The sequence below is a fragment of the Pterocles gutturalis genome, unplaced genomic scaffold (assembly GCF_000699245.1).
Source record: "Pterocles gutturalis isolate BGI_N339 unplaced genomic scaffold, ASM69924v1 scaffold7962, whole genome shotgun sequence".
Taxonomy (NCBI): domain Eukaryota; kingdom Metazoa; phylum Chordata; class Aves; order Pterocliformes; family Pteroclidae; genus Pterocles; species Pterocles gutturalis.
Genome location: NW_010107881.1, coordinates 1 through 9218, shown reverse-complemented (window position 1 = coordinate 9218; position 9218 = coordinate 1).

Sequence of the window (9218 nt, the reverse complement as noted above, 5' to 3'; positions counted from 1 at the left end):
AAAGATTGTTCACTGTCTCATCCAATGTAAGAGGTAGAGTTCATCAACTAAAATTAACAGGAGGTACATTCAAAATAAATGAAAGGAGTCAGCTACAGGTCACAAATTGAGTAAAGTAGTAAGATGGGGAATTCCTTTCTGGTGATACTGTAATGTTTTACACAGGCTTAAAAAGGTACCGGATAACAACTGGAAAAAAGCTCATCTTAAAGTACAGGCACTGTCTCTGAAATACAAGCTGATGGAGGCTGGGAAGTCATTCTGGAAAAAAACTTGCCCCATTCTTATGCTTTCCCTGGTCCTCTGCTATAGACCACTGCTAAACAGATGACATTGTCTGTATTGGGTGAGACCTTTGATGGAAGGTAAGTCAACACTCCCTGTTTGTAACATGTGACGACAGGGAGAATCATTTGGTCTTCATGACAGCACTTTAGTTTAATTTCAAGTATCGTGTTTTTTACCCGCTCCTTCCTTTTTTGGTTCTTTTTCAGAAAGCACAGATACAGAGAATTAATTTTTGAACAATGAGAATTCTTGAATTTGGGTGGTACTCTTGTTTTTCTTTAATATTGCTATGGTAACAAGACACATGTTAGAGTCTGGCTATCTGAAAGTTCCTCTTCCCTCTCATGTTACACAGAATCTAATGCTTACTGAAAGAATGCTTACAGGTGAGGTTGCAGTACAATTAATCCTTCTTCAAAATACCTAGGCAAACAGTATAGAACTCTAAGAACTGGCAGTATGTAGATACTGTGGTACATTGATAAATTCTTAGTTAGCTATCAGGTGTGCAAAAGCTCACCTTGCGTAATACTGGAATTTTGATGAAGTCTTTTTCCTCAAACTGTACCTTTGCATGTCTATGTTTTATAATTAAATATCCTGTGTACATCTACAGGCACATATGTTGAAAGTACTTAAAAAAAAAAAAAAAAAGGTTGTTTCCCTAGAAGCTTCCCACGTAACTCTATCTAGAATGGAATTTGCATTAAGCCCAATGCCTGGACTGAAGCAGTTGCTGCTGATTCTCTTCTTCTCTTATCTGTTTCTAAGAAAAAAGCCATCTCCTTAGATTTTTTTTTCACTAAGCCTAAGAATGCTGTATCTAGATCAAATAAACTCTGACCCTTGAATGGTAGAGTTGCAGGACCCAGTCTGAAAGCAAAGTCAGCAGGACAAAGTTTAATCTACAATGTATTACCAGACACTACAAATCTGATGGAAGAATGTAGTGCTAATACAATATTCCAATTAAAGTTACACATGGAGACTAATTAAGTTTTTAACTGTTAGGATCTCTTTGAGTACAGACCCTTCTTTAAACTTCTTGGAAAAAATAATCCATTAAGTCTAAAGATGAAACACATCTACCATACACTCATTTAAAGGTTAACAGGCAGCATGATGACTTGAGGCGTGATGGATTTTTTCACCTCCATGTCTCATTGCTTCATGGGTGTTTCTGACTGCTGGATCCGTTTAAAGGTGCAACTGTATGCTTCTTATTTCTTGTATATTTGTGTATTTGCCCTCTGGAAGTGATACAGCACATGTTCAAAACTAGTTTGTACTAATACTACTGCTACTATACTTTGTACTATACTAATTCTACTGCTTTGTACTAATTCCTACCTTTCAGTTTCACATACAATTTTTCCATGTTAACATGCAGACCAGATTGAGGTTTACCCATAACTGATTTACATTGCAAAGGCAGACACAATCCAGGGTTGAGTTAATAACTGCTAAGTGTAAAAATTACACTTTTAGTTTGATAACTAATAAGTTCCCAGCAAAGACGGAAAGCTTTAAAGGAAGAGGGTTAACGGTAAATTTCTGTGGTATTAATTCTGTCAGCATTAAGGTGGAGTAAAACAAACTCTTAGGTAAAAACAAAAGCTCTAATAAACCTGGTTTATTTCAGTGATCCAATGTGCAAAGCAGATAAGCAGTTCTTTGTGTAATGGTACAGGAAGGAAGCTACAGCTAACCAGTGGGGAAACAAGTAAGAACAAGTACATCGGAACAGGAATGTTTCTTGGTGGCAAAACGAGCTCAAGAAGTCTGAAATTCTAATTCACATAATTAATGAATCTTCAGTGTCCAAGGGGGAGCCTTGCCTGGCCCCTTTTTATAAAAAAACCAAATTAAATAACTTTTGGGTTTTTTTTTTAAAGGTTGACATATATGAAAGCAGGAGCCACATTTCCTTCTAGCAACAGGCATGATTTGCATCATTTATAGAAACGTTATTAAAAATTATTTTTGTTATTATTGTCTGAGATAAGTCAGTGCAGTATTCTGTATTCTCTTGTGGCATTACTGAACAAAAAGAACAGTTACTCATGGTATCTTCTTTGATCTGTGTGCTGCAACCTTTAGAATATGTTCACTTGTACTGAAAAATGCCTCTTTTTTTTTTTTTAACATTGAAGTAAAACACACTATTGATGTAGGGATTAGCCAATTAGAAAAATCCAGAGGACTTTAAATGATCACTGATTTTTTTTTTTTCCTTAAACAGTTAGAAACTCCATACAAATAATCTGAGATAGAGGTGACCAACACAACAGCCACCAATTCCAACTTAATGGCACAGTGCCAGTCAAGCTGCTGCATGATTGACATGGGACTACAATTCTGCCTACTCATAATAAATTCTGATGTTTTACAGCAGCTGACCATTTGTGCTTGATTACTTTTGGGCAAGAGAAAGCAGCTGATGTCCAGCAACTGGTCAGCGTAACTGCTATACAAAGACCTCTGCCTCAGGAAGAAGTAGTCACTACAGGTGAACTGCTGCACAGCACGCGACAGCGACAAAGCCAGGGAGAAGTTAGACTTCATGCCCTAACTTTTATTTTCCACATCCTCCATGACAGTATACTTACCCAATTCTCTTGCTCAGTCTTATCTGGTCTTATCTCTTTGCATGCTGGTTAGGAAAGAAGGCCAGGAAGAATAATTGTGAGCTATTCCTGCCTCACAGTTATGCTTAACACGTGATGGAATCGGACAAATTTCAGTGCTGAGCATCGGACAGGCAGCAGAGACATAGCTGTTACTCTAAGCCCTCTGTGTGCAGGACCGGTTCAGTTGTATGTGTTCGAACTGGGGTCAGGTAGTGGCTGAGAAATGCCAGTTGTTGTGGGACAGGATTTCTTAAATGACAGGTTACTTACAAATCAGTGTATATCCATCTTCAGAGATCTACCGTGCAAACCGATACAAAATTCACACTAGTGCCACCTGCTGCTCAACACTGTCTGCGGCAGCTCAAATAGCTGAAATTTAAATCCTGAAAATTAGACACCATCTGAAAAAAATGCACCGGATTATAGCAATAAAATCTAAGTGCACTCCTCTTCTGTTATTTTTCCTTAAACTCTCTCCAAGACTTGCTTTTCACAGTAAATGAAGAGTATACTGTAGTATACTTGCACAAAATATGCTTGTGTATGCACACATGGAAGGAAGGAAGACGGCTCGAAGGCTATCAACGCAAATTGGAACTAGCCGAACTAGCCAACACAGAGAAAGATTATGTATTTTGCATTATGCAATTCATTTAAGTGAAAGTAAAGGTAAGAGGCAGCTATTCTATTTTTTTTAAGGAAAGAACTTCAAAAGTTAAGGTATTTTAAAAAGTTTCCAGACTTATACAAATTGTGACATTTTTTACGTTTACAGGTACATTTAAAATTGCTATTGAATTTACAGCTATTATCCTCATGCCTATAAATGCACGGATCCATACCCTGGGTCTCTTCAATGCCTATATTGACCAATTTAGATTTTTTAAATAAAAGTTCATATTCTTGTTAACTCAAGACTGACTGTTGAAATGCTATGCAACTTTAATTCATACTATGAACAAATTTGCAATGATATGTATATTCAGATAATCAAGAGTTATGACAAACAAGAGAAAAATTACTTGAAAATACGACTGAACACTTACCAAGCATTTATGTAAAGATAAACATATTCCAGAGCTGAATGATTCACTGGAGGTTTGCTTTTCTGTCCTGGAGAAAGACTTTATCCAAAAGATAAAGCAGCAAACAAGCTCTTCTGAGCATATACCTACAATAAATGTCATATCCTGACACATTTACTACTTGGAGCTCAATTTTCAGGTGTAGTTCATAATGACGTTTTTGATAACCATTATAACTAGGATAAACGAGTTCTAAAGAAACTAATGCAGAATTAAAGATTTAATTGATCTTCCCATACCTATTCCTTGTAAGAATGTATGTTTCGAGACCTACTGAATGGAAAAAAAAAAAAGGCAGTGGCAATTTCAGAAAACCTACTTCTGCAAAAGATGGTTAAATTGTAGGATCTTATACTAAATATAGTAAATATATTAATAAGTACATAATCTCTATAGTAGATGACTTTTTGACTCTTAAGTGTTAGAAGAAAACACTGAAATTGAGTAAATTTTTCTTTTCCTAGGATCCAAATTTTTAAGATTTCCAACTGAATTATTTCACAGTGAGAATAAAAACCTATTACTAGTATCTAAGTTGTATCAACATGAACTATGCTTAAAGTGCTTTTCCTGGCCTGTGTAAACTTGCTTTACAAGCCATGTTCTAGGTTATTATATATGATAATTATCTGTGCAAAAAGCATGTGGGCAACGCAACCTTGTTTTAGTAATGCTGGCATTTGTCACTCTGTCAGTGTGATTTTGCTACTGAGGAATACAGTCTAAACAAGAAACAAGTTTTATAGAAATTGTTATATGACATCTCCTGGACTCGTATCAAATTTAACTTGGTTTTAAAATTTTAAGAATATTCTAAAAATTATTCTGATGTTCTAGTCGCTAGTAAAGTAAGGGCTCTCAGTTACACTTCAAAAGGTAGGGACAGTATTAGGTCTCAGGAGTTCTTTCACTTTTCACTACCTAGCTTCATATCATGGCATCATTCTTTTGGAACTATTATTCCCCCATGGATCACATCACTGGATAGCTCTCAAGGTCATGTCATTTTAAATATTATCGCTGCAATACCCAGAAAGTGACAAAGTCCTGCAGTGGTATCTATCGTTAGAGTCCACGTTCCTTCCATTCCCCTTTTATTGATTTGAGTTTGCTTAGGCTCAAACTCTTTGTTTTTGTAAAGGAAAAAGTATTTATGAGGGAGCTTCACATCCCAGCCATTAGGTTCTTGAATATGTGTGCTATATATTACATACTTTACTTTATTCTCTACTTGGAAGTCATCAATGTCTCATTCCAAAGTAACCTCACAGTTACAATAACAACTAGTTACTAGCAACAAGAATAAAGAAGAGTGGTATGTGGTTGCTGCCAGTTTTAAAGGTCTGTATCCTTCATCTGTGGCACAAATCCTCTGATGCCCTATGAAACAAGAAGCCAGTCTCACAAGAGACTGGCAAGTAAAAGAAAATAATAATAATAAAAAAATAACCCCACACAAACCCTATGCCAGTCACACTCACAGAATATGTTCCCTTATTTCTTAGGGAAGTAGACAAACAGCAGTTATCTCACTTCTTATTCATTTGCTTGTTTCTCTCCAGATAAATTCTAATACTGCAAAAATCCATGCATTTCTTTTCCTTTCCCAATGTATCATAAGGGAAACTGGACAGCGACATTTAACAATGGCTGGTTGAAAAATTTCCTGTAAAATGATAAACTGCTTTTAAAGTTGATTTTTAATGTGCTGTTGCTGAAATTTGAATCTGTTGTTTTTCAGGTAATTAGATCCTCTCACTTCAGGGACAGAACGGAGAAATAGACAAATGTAACCAAGCATTTGCCCAGTTTTCTGGAAAAAAAACCCCTGAGAGAGTAAGTCTCAGTTTAAGGTATTTTGCTTTTCTGTTTTCAGCCAGCTCTATTATGTTTCTCATCCTTATGAAATAAATACAGTAAAAAGCTCCAAACCCAAAGAATGAGGAACAAGCTGCTGAAAAAAATTCAAGGTTCTAACAACTTCATGAAACAGAAAAACAACAAAAAATACTGTTACTTCATTAAGCAGTTTTTCTTACATTAAACCCATATTTTAGTTCGCATGACCTATTCCTTACAGATTAGTGTTTTTGAAAGACTTAGGCAACATTTTTCACTCTAGTTTGTGAACACCTGTTTTCCGTTGAGTTTCTAAAAGGCTTCGCAAAGAGTAAGCAAGAAACTGAAGCCTACTGTCAGGAGAACTGATTTGCTATATAAGGATCTACAACTTCATTGCAAACTTGTCTGGGGCCTGAAAAATCCAAAAGATTGAGTGTTAGGCTTAATCTCCTTTTAAAGTAGCTATCCAACATTACCTAGTAAGTTACTTTAAGAATCTAATGAATTATTAACCTTCTCTTTAAATTAAAGTCAGCAACCTTGCAGCTAACTTTTACCGTCACCTGACTACAGGAATACTTTTACAGTTTCACAGAAATGGCAATTTGGCTCTGAGAGACAGTTGTTTCTTAACACACACAGTGTGTTAAAACTTCACGTGACTGGCTATATATTTACTATTAATGCCTCTTCTACTTTAGAAGTGGAGCTGAAGTAACTCTGCCTACATTTATCAGTGCCTAAGGGAAACTCCCTATTTACGGAGACAGAACGTTAATATTTTAATTACAAACGTAAACCTTTGCTTCCAAATAAGATGTAGTAATTTTATGGTGTATTTATTAAGCTTAAATTTGTTTACCAGGCTAATTGATTTGTTAAAGAATTCATCTACTGAAATGTGAGATAGATATTTAAGGGTTTATTGATTTTTTTATTATTCAACAAGAAACATGGTTACCCTTATATTTTCCACAATGCTTAAGAATCCTTTCCAGTCTTCTATACATTAAACATTCTTGGCATCATCACCCCCGATATTAACTTGTCTTATAGATACTCTATTTGATTTGTAAGGGTCACTGTCTTTTTAGCATTTAAACACTGCTATAAGTCAGCTTTTGACTTACATTTGGGTCTCATATTAATCTAATTTTATTTTAACTAAGAAAAAAATATTGCTGTAGTTAATTATAATGAAAGAATATTTCATTGGTGAGAATCAGAGTCACATAACTGAAGTGTAAATAGGCCTGCTCCCTACTGATCTTGATAAAAGTTATAGCTCAAGGTAATTCTGAGCCTAATGGGGGTATTAAACTGAAGTGTGATGTTCCCCAAAGAAAACCTGAACTAAAAAAACCTGCTGAAAATACAAGAACAACACTGCAATTGTAATCTAACACAGAAGACCAGCCTGGTATAGTAACTCATGTATTAGAAAAAATACATTTCAATAAAGCAGTATTGTTCCCCACCACCACCCTAACTTACATGAGATTACAGACTGGAAAACAGCACCTTCTCCCCAAAGCTCAGAGGAAGGTCTCTCTTGTGATAAACTAAAATGGATACAGTGTCTTGCAAATCACAACTGTTGAATAAAATCTACATTGGTGGATAAAACTATTCCAGGAAGTTGTCCAGAATGCAGCATATTCAAGTAAAACAAGCACAAAAACACATTTTTGCCCTTATTTGACAAACTAAACTCTGTGGTATGAAGTTAATTGTAACTATTTCACTTATTTCAAAGAAACTTTACAGCCTGATTACATGTATCCACTGAAAATGCTTCTTGAGGAAGAAAGAAGAGGTCAGCTGATGAACTAAAGATGCTTGTTAGCAGAGGAAGCTGCCAACTTGAGTAGCAGTTGAAATGCTAGCTCTCTAAGTGAGCAGATAGAATTAGAACTTATAGCATTAAATCGGTAAAATGTTTCCATATAAGAAAGCTGACATGCTTTGAATACGCTTTATTTTTCCCTTAGTTAAGCAAAGCTCTGATCATAAAAGCAGAATTTTTGTAAGTATCTACTTAGGATCACAGATCTGTGTCCAAGAACACAGCTCTGAAAATGTTATCTGAAGTACATGAGAAGTTCACTTACCAGAAACCAATTTAACATTGGCGTAATTATTTTTTTCCCTACCAAAGGCAAAGTTTTTGCAACAAAGACAAAAGTTAAAGCCTTCCAGCCAAAACACCATTTAAACATGGTACAGAAAGTTAATACAAATACATCTTTAACAATTATTAGGCACCTTCTGAGCTACAGCTCAAACGGAATATTGTGAATAGTGGTTGGTGAAACTATTGGATCTGTGTTTTGAGTGTTTAGAGGGTCAGGCTTTTAAATATTGTTATTTTATTGTTCACATAACTCTAAAGTAAGTTCTAGTATTACAGTACTAGAATTAAAAAGAACAATTTAGAGTTATCCAGTCTTATGCCACTGTAAGTTTTCAGATTCGTTTTGTAAAATCCTGCTAGAGCCTACAAAGCCCTTTTTTAGAAATAGATCTAAAACCTCTCTGAAATGGCAACCCAAACAATCTGCTTTCCCACAAGCTATTGCAAGTGGGCTCATAGAAATTAACAAGCAACACACAGCCCTCCAAATGGTTGAGTGATGTGACTGATGACTAGAAACCGGATTCACATACGTTTTCAACAGTAAGTATGAACTCTATGATTAGGAAAAATGCACAATGGAATTCTTCTCTGGACCCACATTATCACAAACTGCATTGTGTACTTTCACAGGCAAGTGTTGTATCATCACACGGACAAGTGAGGAGTCAGCTTGCAATTTACATACAGAACCCTAGTTCTTAGCAAAATCTATGTTTCCACGTATAATTAAAAAAATAAATCTGAGCTTTCAGTAAGGCTTTGCAGGGGAGTTCACGAGATATCCATTAGCTAACACCAAGTGACCTGATGATTTCAGTTCAGTTCTTCAGTACAGCGGTGTCTAAATCATAAGCTTGAATTCTGAAGGATTTCATTGCAGTCAGCATCTTGTCTAAACTAAGACAGTTACTCTTCAGCACGTATTTAAATAATACCCTAAATAACGAGTTCAACAAGGGCAGTAGAGCGAGGGCTCCACCTTCCTTTTATAGTAACCACAACCAGACACTGCTTTCTAGATTCAGCAGAGGGCTCAACACGCCCCACCCCAAGTTACAAGCAAGCTTCTAAATTACACCGAGCCCTACAGCTTTATGCACAGATCCAGATGAGCCCGGCAGGCCAGGACGGCGCGCTTTCGGTGCTGGTGCATCCCGCTGTGGTGGAACAGCTCCTTTGGCCTCCAGAGCGACTGTAAAGGGGCCCAGCCCCCCTCCTCTGCCCCTTTACCTC